This window comes from Bufo gargarizans, chromosome 9 (assembly GCF_014858855.1).
Source record: "Bufo gargarizans isolate SCDJY-AF-19 chromosome 9, ASM1485885v1, whole genome shotgun sequence".
Taxonomy (NCBI): Eukaryota; Metazoa; Chordata; class Amphibia; order Anura; family Bufonidae; genus Bufo; species Bufo gargarizans.
The window spans coordinates 136,940,390-136,959,693 of NC_058088.1; positions in this window are offsets into that span (position 1 = coordinate 136,940,390).

Genomic DNA, 19,304 nt, shown 5'->3' on the forward strand with positions numbered 1-19,304 from the left:
AGGGATATGTAGGAAAAACTATCCGGGAACTACGCAGACGTGTCGGTGAACATCTTGGCGACATCACCAAAGCTAAAGACACTCCGGTCGCCAATCATGTTCACCAACAACACAATGGGAAAGCCCGCATCACTGTGATGGGCATTGATCATGTCCCACCCCCCAAACGTGGAGGAGACTGGGACCGCGCCATACTGCAGCGCGAATTGCGCTGGATTTACTATCTAAAGACAATGGCCCCAATGGGATTAAATGAACAGCTCAATTTTAGCTGTTTCATTTGATTTCCCAACATCCTTTCATTTCTCTCTCTTTTCTTTGGGCCGGTCATACTGTCTCTATGGCCTTGCTGTAATTTAATTTGCCTCTAATAGTCTAGTATTTATTTCATATATATGAAGCGTTACTATGGATCCCCAGAACCCTGGATCCACTCGGCATCTAATTGTTACAATGACTGTTGTGCCCAATTAGGTTGCCCATACTCCGTCCCGCCACTTGCCAATACACTGGTTGCTCCCTGCTTGGGGCGGCGTTGGTGGGCGTTCTTTTCGGCCCGGCGCGCCCCGTGACCAGTTTCTGGTCATGTGATTCTTCACATGTCGTGTGTCGTCATCTCCTGGCGACGCGCTTCACGGGCCGCGTCGTGCTGGAACGCACGCTCACTTCCTGCGTTCCACCGAGCACGTGACACCTTACTCACCAAGTCGCGTGACCGGAAGCAGGAAGCGGCAAGATAACCCGGCGGCATCGGACTGTATTTAAGACACAGAGCGGTAAGTGTACTCTGCCGACAGCCCGCCCCTGGATTGATCGTCCCTGAGGCCCACTGTTATTACATAGTTGGCACCCATTGGTGCATCTATTCTAGATAACACGTCCATTATGGTCATGCCTTGTGTGTCTTAGCCTGACTGGCCTCACACTCCTTTAGGCATTCGACCCATTTTTTAGAAAAACACCTTCTTGGTCTCTTTGGTCACACAGGCCCAATCCATAGCCCTGTGTGTACCATTCATCTCCCCTGATGATATTCTGTGAACGAACTGAAACGTGACACGTAGGGAGCATCTATTAGGGACTACTAGGGTTTCTGTCCCCACAGGGACAGGCATCCGGACGGGGACGCTCCTTGCGGGGTAAGTCCCCGTATAGATAGGTAGGGCATAATAGCCCCTGCCCCCCCTCTTAGGGTTGCCTAGGGCTAACCACCTTGCCCCCAACCATCCTAAAAGGGGCCGATCTATTATTTGTGTGTGATTGAGAAGCTTTCAAGGACCGTTCGTCACCCCCAGTCCTCTCCACGAGACATCCTGAACAACAAAACGGGTGAGAGCGTTCCTGCTTCTTTTTCAAATCTTTGATCACACTGCTTGTTGTATTATTGTCTGCCTCCTGGGCTGTTTTGTTATTTGTTTTGTCTAGAGGCTTCTCCTCTCTTGTCTTTAATCTTAGTTTGATCTAAAATAAATGTTAAGTTTTATCCCTCTGTCCTATGGGACCAGTACTTTCTACATTTTTTTGGGATTTAGTAGGCCTGCTCGACACATCTGGCCCTCCAGTCAATTAATTTTCCACCCCGTACACTAGGCATGGCAGGTTTTCTTGCTACTGGGTTTAGTGCAGAAAACTGGCTCACTGAAGCTAGAGAGATTTTTTCAGAAAAAAAATTTTCCCAAAAAAAATATACTCCGTCATTTAATGCAGCCTTCAAAGAACTCACCGATACATATAAGGACCAAATTCTCTCCTGGTGGGAGGTGCAAAGCCTAGAAAGTTACCTGAAGCACAATATTGTGCCTCGAGGTCTTAGGATTGCACTCCTACCAGGAACGAGATTCCGCAACCCAGGTTTCCTCAGTAAATGGGAAAAAGAAGCTACAGAAAGCTCCTTGAGACTCATGCGTCTTTTGCTCACAGAGGAGAAAAACAACCTCGAGACTCTAAATAAAAAACTAAATGCGAGTATCGAATCGGCCCAGTCATTCTCACAAGAAACCGAGTTTGCGAATAAAGAAAAACAACTTCAGAGCCTTCTTGAAAAATATCAGTATCACCTGAAGGAACGCAAACATCGGCAGTTTGTGAGGGACTTGGCCGATTTTAAAGATAATAGAGTCTACTCCTCTATTGCCAATAGGAGGGAACCTACTGGAGCCTTGACTGAACAGTCATCCACAGACACCGACTGTTCAGATTCTGACAATTCAGTCAAGGGTCCAAGACCCTCTTCACGGGGTGGTAACCGACGTGGGCGCCAGAGGGGAAATTCACGAGGACGGGGACAATATCAAGGTACCCCCAACTCTCGTTTTTTAGGAGGGACAGGTCAATACCAAGGTCCACCAACCCCTCAGCAGATATACCCACTACGGAACCGCCTGCAACAAACTCAGAACCTAGAGGTCCCCAGGTAGTTAACCTCTCATCCCGTAATCTCAGTCCCACTGAGATAGAGGTACTACAATTAGGCCTCTCTTTTGTGCCAACCCCCTCCTTTAACTTGTTTGAAACGTTTAAAGATCTTAATCTATTCGTCAGGAAGCTCCGCTGGCACAAATTCTATAAGCTCCAGGATAAAAAACAGTGCCGTGAGTTAGGCATACCCCTGGATATTTTAGCGGACGTTCGCCTGCTGTATGGACTGGACGGAGAATTCGACAAGTTAGAGGGCCAGGGACCTTTCACTAACCTTAAACTAAAAAGCAATAGGATGCCTCCCAACCTGGGTGAATTGTCGTGCGTGGATGTCTTCTTCAGCACGGTCTCACAAGAGATTGAGAACTTACGTCCCACCTTCCATTCCAATATTGACCGAGCCCATGCCACCGCTGTAGCTAGCCTGGAGACTGACCGCTCTATAGTAATCAAGCCGTCCGATAAAGGAGGTAATACGGTGGTCATGGACCACGGTCAATACACGGATATGTGTGAGGCCCTGCTGAGGGATTCATCCACGTACGAGGTCCTCTCTGCTAATCCATTAAATAGATACAGACTCGAACTTAAAAGTATTCTTGACGAAGCCAGAACTGTATCCATCATTTCCGAGGATGAGTATAAATTCATGTTGCCCACTCATCCACGTCTGGCAACATTCTATTGTTTGCCTAAACTGCACAAGGGGATACGTCCCCTGAAAGGGCGCCCCATAGTATCCGGAGTAGGAAACCTATCACAAAACGCAGGGATCTATGTGGATCGTGTATTGGCACCCTTTGTGACCTCGTTACCATCCTATACCCGAGACACCACACACCTGCTCAAACAACTGGAGGGCATTCACGTCGATAATGCTGGCCTACTGACTAGCATCGACGTGGAGGCCCTCTACTCCAACATTCCGCACAACCTGGGAATGAAGGCAGTTGAGCATTTTCTCAGCACCCGTGGTTGTCAGTACCGCGCCCACAGCCAATTTGTCCTCTCCCTTCTTGAATTTATTCTGACCACCAATGTCTTTTCATTCAACGGGAGACTCTACCACCAGCTCAGGGGCACCGCGATGGGGTGTTCCTGTGCCCCGTCGTACGCTAACTTGTTCCTGGGCTGGTGGGAGGAGACTCTGGTCTTTAGGGATGAATGTTCTAGTCTCCTGGACCGGATTGGCATGTGGGCGCGGTACATTGATGACATCTTCATCATTTGGAATGGGAACGGCGCCTCGTTCCGTTCGCTGGTGAAGATGTTTAATAACAACCAGATCGGTATGCACTTCACTTGTGAGGTTGGGGGCACCACGTTGCCATTTCTTGATGTCCTCATCTCCCACACACCTGATGGCGCTCTGGAGACGTCGATCTACCGTAAACCGACGTCCACCAATGCCCTGCTTAGGTGGGAGAGTAGTCACCCCCTCCCACTTAAGCGAGGTATTCCCAAGGGGCAATATCTCAGAATTAGGCGCAATTGCTCCTCAAAAAGAGAATTTGTCAGACAGGCTGCCGATTTACGCACCAGGTTTCTCCAACGTGGTTATCCTGACAAGGTTCTAAGGAGAGCCTTTGAGTGTGCATTACACGCAGATAGAACATCCCTCCTTGTTCCTAAACCCTGCACTACGCCACCCTCTAACATCATCCGACCGATCATGACTTTTGATAGGGCTGCCGGTGAAGTCAGACACATTCTCCAAAAAAACTGGGGCATTCTACAACTTGACCCCGATTTAAAGGAAGTGGTGGGAGATTATCCTCATGTTACTTACCGCCGAGGACGGAGCCTCCGCGATACATTAGTGTCGAGCGAATTCACCCCCCCACCTTCTTTATCAGGCTCAGCTTGGCTCAAATCTGGCATTAAGGGATGTTTTAGATGCAGTGGATGTATCGCCTGTCCGTATTTAAAAACCGGCAAAGACTTTATGAGCACGGTGACAGGGAAAACGTACCTTATACACCATTTCATCAACTGCAGGAGTCGTGGTGTCATTTATTTGCTGTCATGTGAATGCGGCAAGGGATATGTAGGAAAAACTATCCGGGAACTACGCAGACGTGTCGGTGAACATCTTGGCGACATCACCAAAGCTAAAGACACTCCGGTCGCCAATCATGTTCACCAACAACACAATGGGAAAGCCCGCATCACTGTGATGGGCATTGATCATGTCCCACCCCCCAAACGTGGAGGAGACTGGGACCGCGCCATACTGCAGCGCGAATTGCGCTGGATTTACTATCTAAAGACAATGGCCCCAATGGGATTAAATGAACAGCTCAATTTTAGCTGTTTCATTTGATTTCCCAACATCCTTTCATTTCTCTCTCTTTTCTTTGGGCCGGTCATACTGTCTCTATGGCCTTGCTGTAATTTAATTTGCCTCTAATAGTCTAGTATTTATTTCATATATATGAAGCGTTACTATGGATCCCCAGAACCCTGGATCCACTCGGCATCTAATTGTTACAATGACTGTTGTGCCCAATTAGGTTGCCCATACTCCGTCCCGCCACTTGCCAATACACTGGTTGCTCCCTGCTTGGGGCGGCATTGGTGGGCGTTCTTTTCGGCCCGGCGCGCCCCGTGACCAGTTTCTGGTCATGTGATTCTTCACATGTCGTGTGTCGTCATCTCCTGGCGACGCGCTTCACGGGCCGCGTCGTGCTGGAACGCACGCTCACTTCCTGCGTTCCACCGAGCACGTGACACCTTACTCACCAAGTCGCGTGACCGGAAGCAGGAAGCGGCAAGATAACCCGGCGGCATCGGACTGTATTTAAGACACAGAGCGGTAAGTGTACTCTGCCGACAGCCCGCCCCTGGATTGATCGTCCCTGAGGCCCACTGTTATTACATAGTTGGCACCCATTGGTGCATCTATTCTAGATAACACGTCCATTATGGTCATGCCTTGTGTGTCTTAGCCTGACTGGCCTCACACTCCTTTAGGCATTCGACCCATTTTTTAGAAAAACACCTTCTTGGTCTCTTTGGTCACACAGGCCCAATCCATAGCCCTGTGTGTACCATTCATCTCCCCTGATGATATTCTGTGAACGAACTGAAACGTGACACGTAGGGAGCATCTATTAGGGACTACTAGGGTTTCTGTCCCCACAGGGACAGGCATCCGGACGGGGACGCTCCTTGCGGGGTAAGTCCCCGTATAGATAGGTAGGGCATAATAGCCCCTGCCCCCCCTCTTAGGGTTGCCTAGGGCTAACCACCTTGCCCCCAACCATCCTAAAAGGGGCCGATCTATTATTTGTGTGTGATTGAGAAGCTTTCAAGGACCGTTCGTCACCCCCAGTCCTCTCCACGAGACATCCTGAACAACAAAACGGGTGAGAGCGTTCCTGCTTCTTTTTCAAATCTTTGATCACACTGCTTGTTGTATTATTGTCTGCCTCCTGGGCTGTTTTGTTATTTGTTTTGTCTAGAGGCTTCTCCTCTCTTGTCTTTAATCTTAGTTTGATCTAAAATAAATGTTAAGTTTTATCCCTCTGTCCTATGGGACCAGTACTTTCTACATTTTTTTGGGATTTAGTAGGCCTGCTCGACACATCTGGCCCTCCAGTCAATTAAAAATTGGTTTGTCATAACTGCAGCTTCTTTTTCAAATTCCTCATTTAATGTACAATTTCTTTTCGCTCTCCGTAACTGTCCCTGTGGGATATTTATCAGCCAATTAGGAAGGTGACAACTATTGTATAAAATGTAGCTGTTGCAGGCTGTTGGTTTTACGAACGTTGTGCATTGTAATTTGCCTCCCTGTTTTAAAATCCGTAGGTCTAAAAATTCTAATGCAGTTTGACTAATATTACCTGTAAAATTTAGATTCCACTCATTTTTATTAATATCATCTAAAAACTTTTTTAAAGAGCTCCTGATTAGGGATGAGCGAACTCGAACTGTATAGTTCGGGTTCGTACCGAATTTTGGGGTGTCCGTGACACGGACCCGAACCCGGACATTTTCGTAAAAGTCCGGGTTCGGGTTCGGTGTTCGTCGCTTTCTTCGCGCTTTTGTGACGCTTTCTTGGCGCTTTTTGAAAGGCTGCAAAGCAGCCAATCAACAAGCGTCATACTACTTGCCCCAAGAGGCCATCACAGCCATGCCTACTATTGGCATGGCTGTGATTGGCCAGAGCACCATGTGACCCAGCCTCTATTTAAGCTGGAGTCACATAGCGCCGCCCGTCACTCTGCTCTGATTAGCGTAGGGAGAGGTTGCGGCTGCGACAGTAGGGCGAGATTAGGCAGATTAACTCCTCCAAAGGACTTGATTAACTGATCGATCTGCAGCTGTGGATCATTGAGCTGCTGATCCTCAATTGCTCACTGTTTTTAGGCTGCACAGACCGTTTGTCAGTCTCATTTTTCTGGGGTGATCGGCGGCCATTTTGTGTCTTGTGGTGCGCCAGCACAAGCTGCGACCAAGTGCATTTAACCCTCAATGGTGTGGTTGTTTTTTGGCTAAAGCCTACATCAGGGTGAAGCTGTCACACCAAGTGCATTTAACCAGCAATAGTCTGTTCATTTTTTGGCCATATACAAAATCAGGGGCAAGCTGCGCCTGTCACCAAGTGCATTTAACCCTCAATGGTGTGGTTGTTTTTTGGCTAAAGCCTACATCAGGGTGAAGCTGTCACACCAAGTGCATTTAACCAGCAATAGTCTGTTCATTTTTTGGCCATATACAAAATCAGGGGCAAGCTGCGCCTGTCACCAAGTGCATTTAACCCTCAATGGTGTGGTTGTTTTTTGGCTAAAGCCTACATCAGGGTGAAGCTGTCACACCAAGTGCATTTAACCAGCAATAGTCTGTTCATTTTTTGGCCATATACAAAATCAGGGGCAAGCTGCGCCTGTCACCAAGTGCATTTAACCCTCAATGGTGTGGTTGTTTTTTGGCTAAAGCCTACATCAGGGTGAAGCTGTCACACCAAGTGCATTTAACCAGCAATAGTCTGTTCATTTTTTGGCCATATCCCAGTCTAATTCTGTCACTAAATCCATACCGGTCACCCAGCGCCTAAATACTAGGCCTCAAATTTATATCCAGCTAAATCTGTCCCTAGTGCTGTAGCTGGGCGAGTTATTTAGTGTCCGTTCAAGCACATTTCTTGTTCTGGGTTGAAATACAATTCCCAATTTAGCAATTTCATAATTTAGTGGTTCCTGCTATATCAGAGCTATTTGAAATCTATCCCAAAAAGGGTATATAATATTGAAGGTGCACATTGGGTCATTCAGAATAACTTCACACACACCCGCTACTGTGTATTTCCAAGTCTAATTCTGTCACTAAACCCATACCTGTCACCCAGCGCCTAAATACTAGGCCTCAAATTTAAATCCCTCTAAATCTCTCGTTACCCACCGCTGTACTGTTGTTGCTGGGCAAGATATTTAGTGTCCGTCAAAGCACATTTTTTGTTCTGGGTTGAAGTACAATTCCCAATTTAGCAATTTCATAATTTAGTGGTTTCTGCTATATCAGAGCTATTTGAAATCTATCCCTAAAAGGGTATATAATATTGAAGGTGCACATAGGGTCATTCAGAATAACTTCACACACACGCTTCTGTGCATTTCCAAGTCTAATTCTGTCACTAAATCCATACCGGTGACCCAGCGCCTAAATACTAGGCCTCAAATTTAAATCCCTCTAAATCTCTCGTTACCCACCGCTGTACTGTTGTTGCTGGGCAAGATATTTAGTGTCCGTCAAAGCACATTTTTTGTTCTGGGTTGAAGTACAATTCCCAATTTAGCAATTTCATAATTTAGTGGTTTCTGCTATATCAGAGCTATTTGAAATCTATCCCTAAAAGGGTATATAATATTGAAGGTGCACATAGGGTCATTCAGAATAACTTCACACACACGCTTCTGTGCATTTCCAAGTCTAATTCTGTCACTAAATCCATACCGGTGACCCAGCGCCTAAATACTAGGCCTCAAATTTAAATCCCTCTAAATCTCTCGTTACCCACCGCTGTACTGTTGTTGCTGGGCAAGATATTTAGTGTCCGTCAAAGCACATTTTTTGTTCTGGGTTGAAGTACAATTCCCAATTTAGCAATTTCATAATTTAGTGGTTTCTGCTATATCAGAGCTATTTGAAATCTATCCCTAAAAGGGTATATAATATTGAAGGTGCACATAGGGTCATTCAGAATAACTTCACACACACGCTTCTGTGCATTTCCAAGTCTAATTCTGTCACTAAATCCATACCGGTGACCCAGCGCCTAAATACTAGGCCTCAAATTTAAATCCCTCTAAATCTCTCGTTACCCACCGCTGTACTGTTGTTGCTGGGCAAGATATTTAGTGTCCGTCAAAGCACATTTTTTGTTCTGGGTTGAAGTACAATTCCCAATTTAGCAATTTCATAATTTAGTGGTTCCTGCTATATCAGAGCTATTTGAAATCTATCCCAAAAAGGGTATATAATATTGAAGGTGCACATTGGGTCATTCAGAATAACTTCACACACACCCGCTACTGTGTATTTCCAAGTCTAATTCTGTCACTAAACCCATACCTGTCACCCAGCGCCTAAATACTAGGCCTCAAATTTAAATCCCTCTAAATCTCTCGTTACCCACCGCTGTACTGTTGTTGCTGGGCAAGATATTTAGTGTCCGTCAAAGCACATTTTTTGTTCTGGGTTGAAGTACAATTCCCAATTTAGCAATTTCATAATTTAGTGGTTTCTGCTATATCAGAGCTATTTGAAATCTATCCCTAAAAGGGTATATAATATTGAAGGTGCACATAGGGTCATTCAGAATAACTTCACACACACGCTTCTGTGCATTTCCAAGTCTAATTCTGTCACTAAATCCATACCGGTGACCCAGCGCCTAAATACTAGGCCTCAAATTTAAATCCCTCTAAATCTCTCGTTACCCACCGCTGTACTGTTGTTGCTGGGCAAGATATTTAGTGTCCGTCAAAGCACATTTTTTGTTCTGGGTTGAAGTACAATTCCCAATTTAGCAATTTCATAATTTAGTGGTTTCTGCTATATCAGAGCTATTTGAAATCTATCCCTAAAAGGGTATATAATATTGAAGGTGCACATAGGGTCATTCAGAATAACTTCACACACACGCTTCTGTGCATTTCCAAGTCTAATTCTGTCACTAAATCCATACCGGTGACCCAGCGCCTAAATACTAGGCCTCAAATTTAAATCCCTCTAAATCTCTCGTTACCCACCACTGTACTGTTGTTGCTGGGCAAGATATTTAGTGTCCGTCAAAGCACATTTTTTGTTCTGGGTTGAAGTACAATTCCCAATTTAGCAATTTCATAATTTAGTGGTTCCTGCTATATCAGAGCTATTTGAAATCTATCCCAAAAAGGGTATATAATATTGAAGGTGCACATTGGGTCATTCAGAATAACTTCACACACACCCGCTACTGTGTATTTCCAAGTCTAATTCTGTCACTAAACCCATACCTGTCACCCAGCGCCTAAATACTAGGCCTCAAATTTAAATCCCTCTAAATCTCTCGTTACCGCTGTACTGTTGTAGCTGGGAAAGTTATTTAGTGCCCGTCAAAGCACATTTTTTGTTCTGGGTTGAAGTACAATTCCCAATTTAGCAATTTCATAATTTAGTGGTTCCTGCTATATCAGAGCTATTTGAAATCTATCCCAAAAAGGGTATATAATATTCAAGGTGCACATTGGGTCATTCAGAATAACTTCACACACACGCTTCTGTGCATTTCCAAGTCTAATTCTGTCACTAAATCCATACCGGTCACCCAGCGCCTAAATACTAGGCCTCAAATTTATATCCCGCTGAATTTGAATACAATACATTGGGCCAAATAATATATTTGTTGTTGTGGTGAACCATAACAATGAGAAAAACATCTAGTAAGGGACGCGGACGTGGACATGGTCGTGGTGGTGTTAGTGGACCCTCTGGTGCTGGGAGAGGACGTGGCCGTTCTGCCACATCCACATGTCCTAGTGTACCAACTACCTCAGGTCCCAGTAGCCGCCAGAATTTACAGCGATATATGGTGGGGCCCAATGCCGTTCTAAGGATGGTAAGGCCTGAGCAGGTACAGGCATTAGTCAATTGGGTGGCCGACAGTGGATCCAGCACGTTCACATTATCTCCCACCCAGTCTTCTGCAGAAAGCGCACAGATGGCGCCTGAAAACCAACCCCATCAGTCTGTCACATCACCCCCATGCATACCAGGGAAACTGTCTCAGCCTCAAGTTATGCAGCAGTCTCTTATGCTGTTTGAAGACTCCGCTGGCAGGGTTTCCCAAGGGCATCCACCTAGCCCTTCCCCAGCGGTGAAAGACATAGAATGCACTGACGCACAACCACTTATGTTTCCTGATGATGAGGACATGGGAATACCACCTCAGCATGTCTCTGATGATGACGAAACACAGGTGCCAACTGCTGCGTCTTTCTGCAGTGTGCAGACTGAACAGGAGGTCAGGGATCAAGACTGGGTGGAAGACGATGCAGGGGACGATGAGGTCCTAGACCCCACATGGAATGAAGGTCGTGCCACTGACTTTCACAGTTCGGAGGAAGAGGCAGTGGTGAGACCGAGCCAACAGCGTAGCAAAAGAGGGAGCAGTGGGCAAAAGCAGAACACCCGCCGCCAAGAGACTCCGCCTGCTACTGACCGCCGCCATCTGGGACCGAGCACCCCAAAGGCAGCTTCAAGGAGTTCCCTGGCATGGCACTTCTTCAAACAATGTGCTGACGACAAGACCCGAGTGGTTTGCACGCTGTGCCATCAGAGCCTGAAGCGAGGCATTAACGTTCTGAACCTGAGCACAACCTGCATGACCAGGCACCTGCATGCAAAGCATGAACTGCAGTGGAGTAAACACCTTAAAACCAAGGAAGTCACTCAGGCTCCCCCTGCTACCTCTTCTGCTGCTGCCGCCTCGGCCTATTCTGCTGCTGCCGCCTCGGCCTCTTCCTCCGCCTCTGGAGGAACGTTGGCACCTGCCGCCCAGCAAACAGGGGATGTACCACCAACACCACCACCACCACCTCCGTCACCAAGCGTCTCAACCATGTCACACGCCAGCGTTCAGCTCTCCATCTCACAAACATTTGATAGAAAGCGTAAATTCCCACCTAGCCACCCTCGATCCCTGGCCCTGAATGCCAGCATTTCTAAACTACTGGCCTATGAAATGCTGTCATTTAGGCTGGTGGACACAGACAGCTTCAAACAGCTCATGTCGCTTGCTGTCCCACAGTATGTTGTTCCCAGCCGGCACTACTTCTCCAAGAGAGCCGTGCCTTCCCTGCACAACCAAGTATCCGATAAAATCAAGTGTGCACTGCGCAACGCCATCTGTAGCAAGGTCCACCTAACCACAGATACGTGGACCAGTAAGCACGGCCAGGGACGCTATATCTCCCTAACTGCACACTGGGTAAATGTAGTGGCAGCTGGGCCCCAGGCGGAGAGCTGTTTGGCGCACGTCCTGCCGCCGCCAAGGATCGCAGGGCAACATTCTTTGCCTCCTGTTGCCACCTCCTCCTTCTCGGCTTCCTCCTCCTCTTCTTCCACCTGCTCATCCAGTCAGCCACACACCTTCACCACCAACTTCAGCACAGCCCGGGGTAAACGTCAGCAGGCCATTCTGAAACTCATATGTTTGGGGGACAGGCCCCACACCGCACAGGAGTTGTGGCGGGGTATTGAACAACAGACCGACGAGTGGTTGCTGCCGGTGAGCCTCAAGCCCGGCCTGGTGGTGTGTGATAATGGGCGAAATCTCGTTGCAGCTCTGGGACTAGCCAATTTGACGCACATCCCTTGCTTGGCGCATGTGCTGAATTTGGTGGTGCAGAAGTTCATTCACAACTACCCCGACATGTCAGAGCTGCTGCATAAAGTGCGGGCCGTCTGTTCGCGCTTCCGGCGTTCACATCCTGCCGCTGCTCGCCTGTCTGCGCTACAGCGTAACTTCGGCCTTCCCGCTCACCGCCTCATATGCGACGTGCCCACCAGGTGGAACTCCACCTTGCACATGCTGGACAGACTGTGCGAGCAGCAGCAGGCCATAGTGGAGTTTCAGCTGCAGCACGCACGGGTCAGTCGCACTACAGAACAGCACCACTTCACCACCAATGACTGGGCCTCCATGCGAGACCTGTGTGCCCTGTTGCGCTGTTTCGAGTACTCCACCAACATGGCCAGTGGCGATGACACCGTTATCAGCGTTACAATACCACTTCTATGTCTCCTTGAGAAAACACTTAGGGCGATGATGGAACAGGAGGTGGCCCAGGAGGAGGAGGAGGAGGATGAGGAAGAGGGGTCATTTTTAGCACTTTCAGGCCAGTCTCTTCGAAGTGACTCAGAGGGAGGTTTTTTGCAACAGCAGAGGCCAGGTACAAATGTGGCCAGCCAGGGCCCACTACTGGAGGACGAGGAGGACGAGGATGAGGAGGAGGTGGAGGAGGATGAGGATGAAGCATGGTCACAGCGGGGTGGCACCCAACGCAGCTCGGGTCCATCACTGGTGCGTGGCTGGGGGGAAAGGCAGGACGATGACGATACGCCTCCCACAGAGGACAGCTTGTCCTTACCCCTGGGCAGCCTGGCACACATGAGCGACTACATGCTGCAGTGCCTGCGCAACGACAGCAGAGTTGCCCACATTTTAACCTGTGCGGACTACTGGGTTGCCACCCTGCTGGATCCACGCTACAAAGACAATGTGCCCACCTTACTTCCTGCACTGGAGCGTGATAGGAAGATGCGCGAGTACAAGCGCACGTTGGTAGACGCGCTACTGAGAGCATTCCCAAATGTCACAGGGGAACAAGTGGAAGCCCAAGGCCAAGGCAGAGGAGGAGCAAGAGGTCGCCAAGGCAGCTGTGTCACGGCCAGCTCCTCTGAGGGCAGGGTTAGCATGGCAGAGATGTGGAAAACTTTTGTCAACACGCCACAGCTAACTGCACCACCACCTGATACGCAACGTGTTAGCAGGAGGCAACATTTCACTAACATGGTGGAACAGTACGTGTGCACACCCCTCCACGTACTGACTGATGGTTCGGCCCCATTCAACTTCTGGGTCTCTAAATTGTCCACGTGGCCAGAGCTAGCCTTTTATGCCTTGGAGGTGCTGGCCTGCCCGGCAGCCAGCGTTTTGTCTGAACGTGTATTCAGCACGGCAGGGGGCGTCATTACAGACAAACGCAGCCGCCTGTCTACAGCCAATGTGGACAAGCTGACGTTCATAAAAATGAACCAGGCATGGATCCCACAGGACCTGTCCGTCCCTTGTCCAGATTAGACATTAACTACCTCCCCATAACCATATATTATTGGACTCCAGGGCACTTCCTCATTCAATCCTATTTTTATTTTCATTTTACCATTATATTGCGATGCTACCCAAAGTTGAATGAACCTCTCCTCTGCCTGTGTGCTAGGCCTAAATATATGCCAATGGACTGTTGCAGTGGTGGCTGACATGAAGCCTGATTCTCTGCTATGACATGCAGACTAATTCTCTGCTGACATGAAGCCAGATTGTCTGTTACGGGACCTCTCTCCTCTGCCTGGGTGCTGGGCCTAAATTTATGACAATGGACTGTTGCAGTGGTGGCTGACGTGAAGCCTGATTCTCTGCTATGACATGCAGACTGATTCTCTGCTGACATGAAGCCAGATCGTCTGTTACGGGACCTCTCTGCTCTGCCTGTGTGCTAGGCCTAAATATATGCCAATGGACTGTTGCAGTGGTGGGTGACGTGAAGCCTCATTCTCTGCTATGACATGCAGACTGATTCTCTGCTGACATGAAGCCAGATTGTCTGTTACGGGACCTCTCTGCTCTGCCTGTGTGCTAGGCCTAAATATATGCCAATGGACTGTTGCAGTGGTGGGTGACGTGAAGCCTCATTCTCTGCTATGACATGCAGACTGATTCTCTGCTGTCATGAAGCCAGATTGTCTGTTACGGGACCTCTCTGCTCTGCCTGTGTGCTAGGCCTAAATATATGCCAATGGACTGTTGCAGTGGTGGGTGACGTGAAGCCTCATTCTCTGCTATGACATGCAGACTGATTCTCTGCTGACATGAAGCCAGATTGTCTGTTACGGGACCTCTCTGCTCTGCCTGTGTGCTAGGCCTAAATATATGCCAATGGACTGTTGCAGTGGTGGGTGACGTGAAGCCTCATTCTCTGCTATGACATGCAGACTGATTCTCTGCTGTCATGAAGCCAGATTGTCTGTTACGGGACCTCTCTGCTCTGCCTGTGTGCTAGGCCTAAATATATGCCAATGGACTGTTGCAGTGGTGGGTGACGTGAAGCCTCATTCTCTGCTATGACATGCAGACTAATTCTCTGCTGACATGAAGACAGATTCTCTGTTACGGGACCTCTCTCCTCTGCCTGTGTGTGTGCTGGGCCTAAATATATGCCAATGGACTGTTGCAGTGGTGGCTGACGTGAAGCCTCATTCTCTGCTATGACATGCAGACTGATTCTCTGCTGACATGAAGCCAGATTCTCTGTTACGGGACCTCTCTCCTCTGCCTGTGTGTGTGCTGGGCCTAAATATATGCCAATGGACTGTTGCAGTGGTGGCTGACGTGAAGCCTCATTCTCTGCTATGACATGCAGACTGATTCTCTGCTGACATGAAGCCAGATTCTCTGTTACGGGACCTCTCTCCTCTGCCTGTGTGTGTGCTGGGCCTAAATATATGCCAATGGACTGTTGCAGTGGTGGCTGACGTGAAGCCTCATTCTCTGCTATGACATGCAGACTGATTCTCTGCTGACATGAAGCCAGATTCTCTGTTACGGGACCTCTCTCCTCTGCCTGTGTGTGTGCTGGGCCTAAATATATGCCAATGGACTGTTGCAGTGGTGGCTGACGTGAAGCCTCATTCTCTGCTATGACATGCAGACTGATTCTCTGCTGACATGAAGCCAGATTCTCTGTTACGGGACCTCTCTCCTCTGCCTGTGTGCTAGGCCTAAATATATGCCAATGGACTGTTGCAGTGGTGGCTGACGTGAAGCCTCATTCTCTGCTATGACATGCAGACTAATTCTCTGCTGACATGAAGACAGATTCTCTGTTACGGGACCTCTCTCCTCTGCCTGGGTGCCGGGGCCTAAATATCTGAGAATGGACTGTTCCAGTGGTGGGTGACGGGAAGCCAGATTCTCTGCTATGGAACCTCTCTCCAATTGATTTTGGTTAATTTTTATTTATTTAATTTTTATTTTAATTAATTTCCCTATCCACATTTGTTTGCAGGGGATTTACCTACATGTTGCTGCCTTTTGCAGCCCTCTAGCCCTTTCCTGGGCTGTTTTACAGCCGTTTTAGTGCCGAAAAGTTCGGGTCCCCATTGACTTCAATGGGGTTCGGGTTCGGGACGAAGTTCGGATCGGGTTCGGATCCCGAACCCGAACATTTCCGGGATGTTCGGCCGAACTTCTCGAACCCGAACATCCAGGTGTTCGCTCAACTCTACTCCTGATTACTGTCAGCATTGGCAAGCAAGGACTTTCTGCAAAGTTATATAATAACATACTAACCTTACGGGACTTTGTACCAAGCAACAAGTGAGTTCACACTTAGTGATTGATCATCCGTACACAAAGTTTTTATTGGGATCCATGAAATTGACCATAGTGTCTTATTTAATAGATTTTACTTATATTTTATCCATTTTGTTTTATGATTATTTACAATTTAAGGTTTAATCTCACTGTCAACATTTACATTATTATATTTTAAACCTTTTTTCGTAATTTTATTTTCAATATCTGCTGTCATTTTAATATCTGCTGCTATTTGAGTGCTTTTATTACCAACAGTGTTAATAAAGATCCCTATACTTTTAGAGTGTGCCCCACTTTCATTATTAATTCATTATTTTCCACCAAATAATGATTGAGGCCTACGATAGACCAGCTTCCACAAAAAAACTCATTAAGGGGTTCTATATTCCTGTTCCAATAAAATACTGATAGAGGGGATTGATATACTGGCTTCCACCAAATATTAATTTAGGCCTGCGATTCACCAGCTTCCACCAAATATTGATTATGGGATTTGATACACCAGCTTTCACAAATATTGATTTAGGGGTTTGATATACCAGTTTCCAGCAAATACTCATTAAGGGGTTCTTTATACCTGTTTCCACAAAATACTGATAGAGGAGCTTAATATACCGACTTCCACAAAATATTGATTGAGGCATGCGATACACTGGCTTTCACCAAATATTGATTAAGGGGTTTGATATACCTGTTTCCAGCAAATACTCATTAAGGAGTTCTATAAACCTGTTTTCACAAAATACTTATAGAGAAGATTGATATACTGGTTTCCACCAGATATTGATTCAGGCCTGCGATAAATTGGCTTTCACCAAATATTGATTAAGGGGTTTGATATACCTGTTTCCAGCAAATACGCATTATTGGGTTCTATATACCTGTTTCCACAAAATTCTGATAGAGGGAATTGATATACCGGCTTCCACCAAATATTTAGTGAGGTCTGCGATACACCAGCTTGCACAAAATGTTGATTAAGCGGTTTGATACACCAGCTTCCAGCAAATACTCATTAAGGGGTTCTATATACCTGTTTTCACAAAATACTGATAGAGGGGATTGATATACCGGCGTCCACCAAATATAGATTGATGCGTGTGATACACTGTCTTCCACCAAATATTGATTAAGGGGTTTGATATACCAGCTTCCAGCAAATACTCATTAAGGGGTTCTATATTTCTGTTTCCACAAAATACTGATAGAAGAGATTGATATACCGGTTTCCACAAAATATAGATTGAGGCATGTGATACACTGGCTTTCACCAAATATTGATTAAGGGGTTTAATTTTACGGCTTCCAGCAAATACTCATTAAGGGGTTCTATATTTCTGTTTCCACAAAATACTGATAGAGGGGATTGATATACCAGCTACCACCAAATATAGATTGAGGCGTGTGATACACTGGCTTTCACCAACTATTGATTAAGGGATTTGATTTTACGGCTTCCAGCAAATACTCATTAAGGGGTTCTATATTCCTGTTTCCACAAAACACTGATAGAGGGAATTAATATACCGGCTTTTACCAAACATTGATTGAAGCCAGCCATACACCAGCTTTCATCAAATATTGATTAAGGGGTTTGATATACTGGCTTCCAGCAAATACTCATTAAGTGGTTCTATATACCTGTTTCAACAAAATACTGATAGAGGGGATTTATATACTGGATTCCACCAAATATAGATTGAGGTGTGTAATACACTGGCTTTCACCAAATATAGATTGAGGTGTGTAATACACTGGCTTTGACCGAATATTGATTGAGGGGTTTGATTTCCCGGCTTCCAGCAAATACTCATTAAAGAGCTTAATATGTCTGTTTCCACGAATTTCTGATAGAGGGGATTAATATACCAGCTTCTGCCAAATATTGATTAAGGACAGCGATACACCGGCTTCCACTAAATATTGATTAAGGGGTTTAATATACTAGCTTCCAACAAATACTCTTTAAGGGGTTGTATATACCTGTTTCCACAAAATATTGATAGAGGGGATTGATATACCAGCCTCCACCAGATAATGATTGAGGCCTACAATACACTAGTTTGAACTAAATATTGATTAAGGTGTTTGATTTACCATCTTCCAGCAAATTCTCATTAAGGGGTTCTTATATGCCTGTTTCCACAAAAAACTGATAGAGTAGATTGATAAACCGGTTTCCGCCAAATATTAATTGAGACCTGCCATGCACCAGCTTCCACCAAATATTGATTAAGGGGTTTGATATACCATCTTCCAGCAAATACTCATTAAGAGGTGCTACATACCTTTTCCCACAAAATACTGATAGAAGGGATAGATATACTGGCTTCCAACAAATATTGAATGAGGCCTGTGATACACCAGCTTCCACCAAATATTGATTGAGGGGTTTGATATGCCAGTTTCCAGCAAATACCCATTAAGGGGTTCTTTATACCTGTTTCCACAAAATACTGATAGAGGGGATATTGTTAGAGGGGATTGATATACAAGCTTCCACCAAATAATGAAACAGAGAATGTCGCACAAAAATGAGGTGGAGAACCACACAGGGGTGCACCCACTTAACAGACAACACCCAGTCTGAAAGTGATAAATAATGAATTAATAATGAAAGTGGGGCACACTCTAAAAGTATAGGGATCTTTATTAACACTGTTGGTAATAAAAGCACTCAAATAGCAGCAGATATTAAAATGACAGCAGATATTGAAAATAAAATTACGAAAAAAGGTTTAAAATATAATAATGTAAATGTTGACAGTAAGATTAAACCTTAAATTGTAAATAATCATAAAACAAAATGGATAAAATATAAGTAAAATCTATTAAATAAGACACTATGGTCAATTTCATGGATCCCAATAAAAACTTTGTGTACGGATGATCAATCACTAAGTGTGAACTCACTTGTTGCTTGGTACAAAGTCCCGTAAGGTTAGTATGTTATTATATAACTTTGCAGAAAGTCCTTGCTTGCCAATGCTGACAGTAATCAGGAGCGTATGCAGCCTGTAAGTTTAGCGTTATACGGTGTTCCGGCTGTTCATGCGCACAGCGGCGTCCCGCTGTATTTGATTTAACAATGCGATCGCTTGGCGAAAATCTGGAGAGGCTTACCCGAGGGTCTCTTAGAGCTGGATATTGTACTCGCGACTCGGCGTACCTGTCTTGATTCCGGTCTCACGAGCTGGTGTCCAGAGTTAAGTTTTTAAGCGCCAGTGGAATTTGTTTGTTG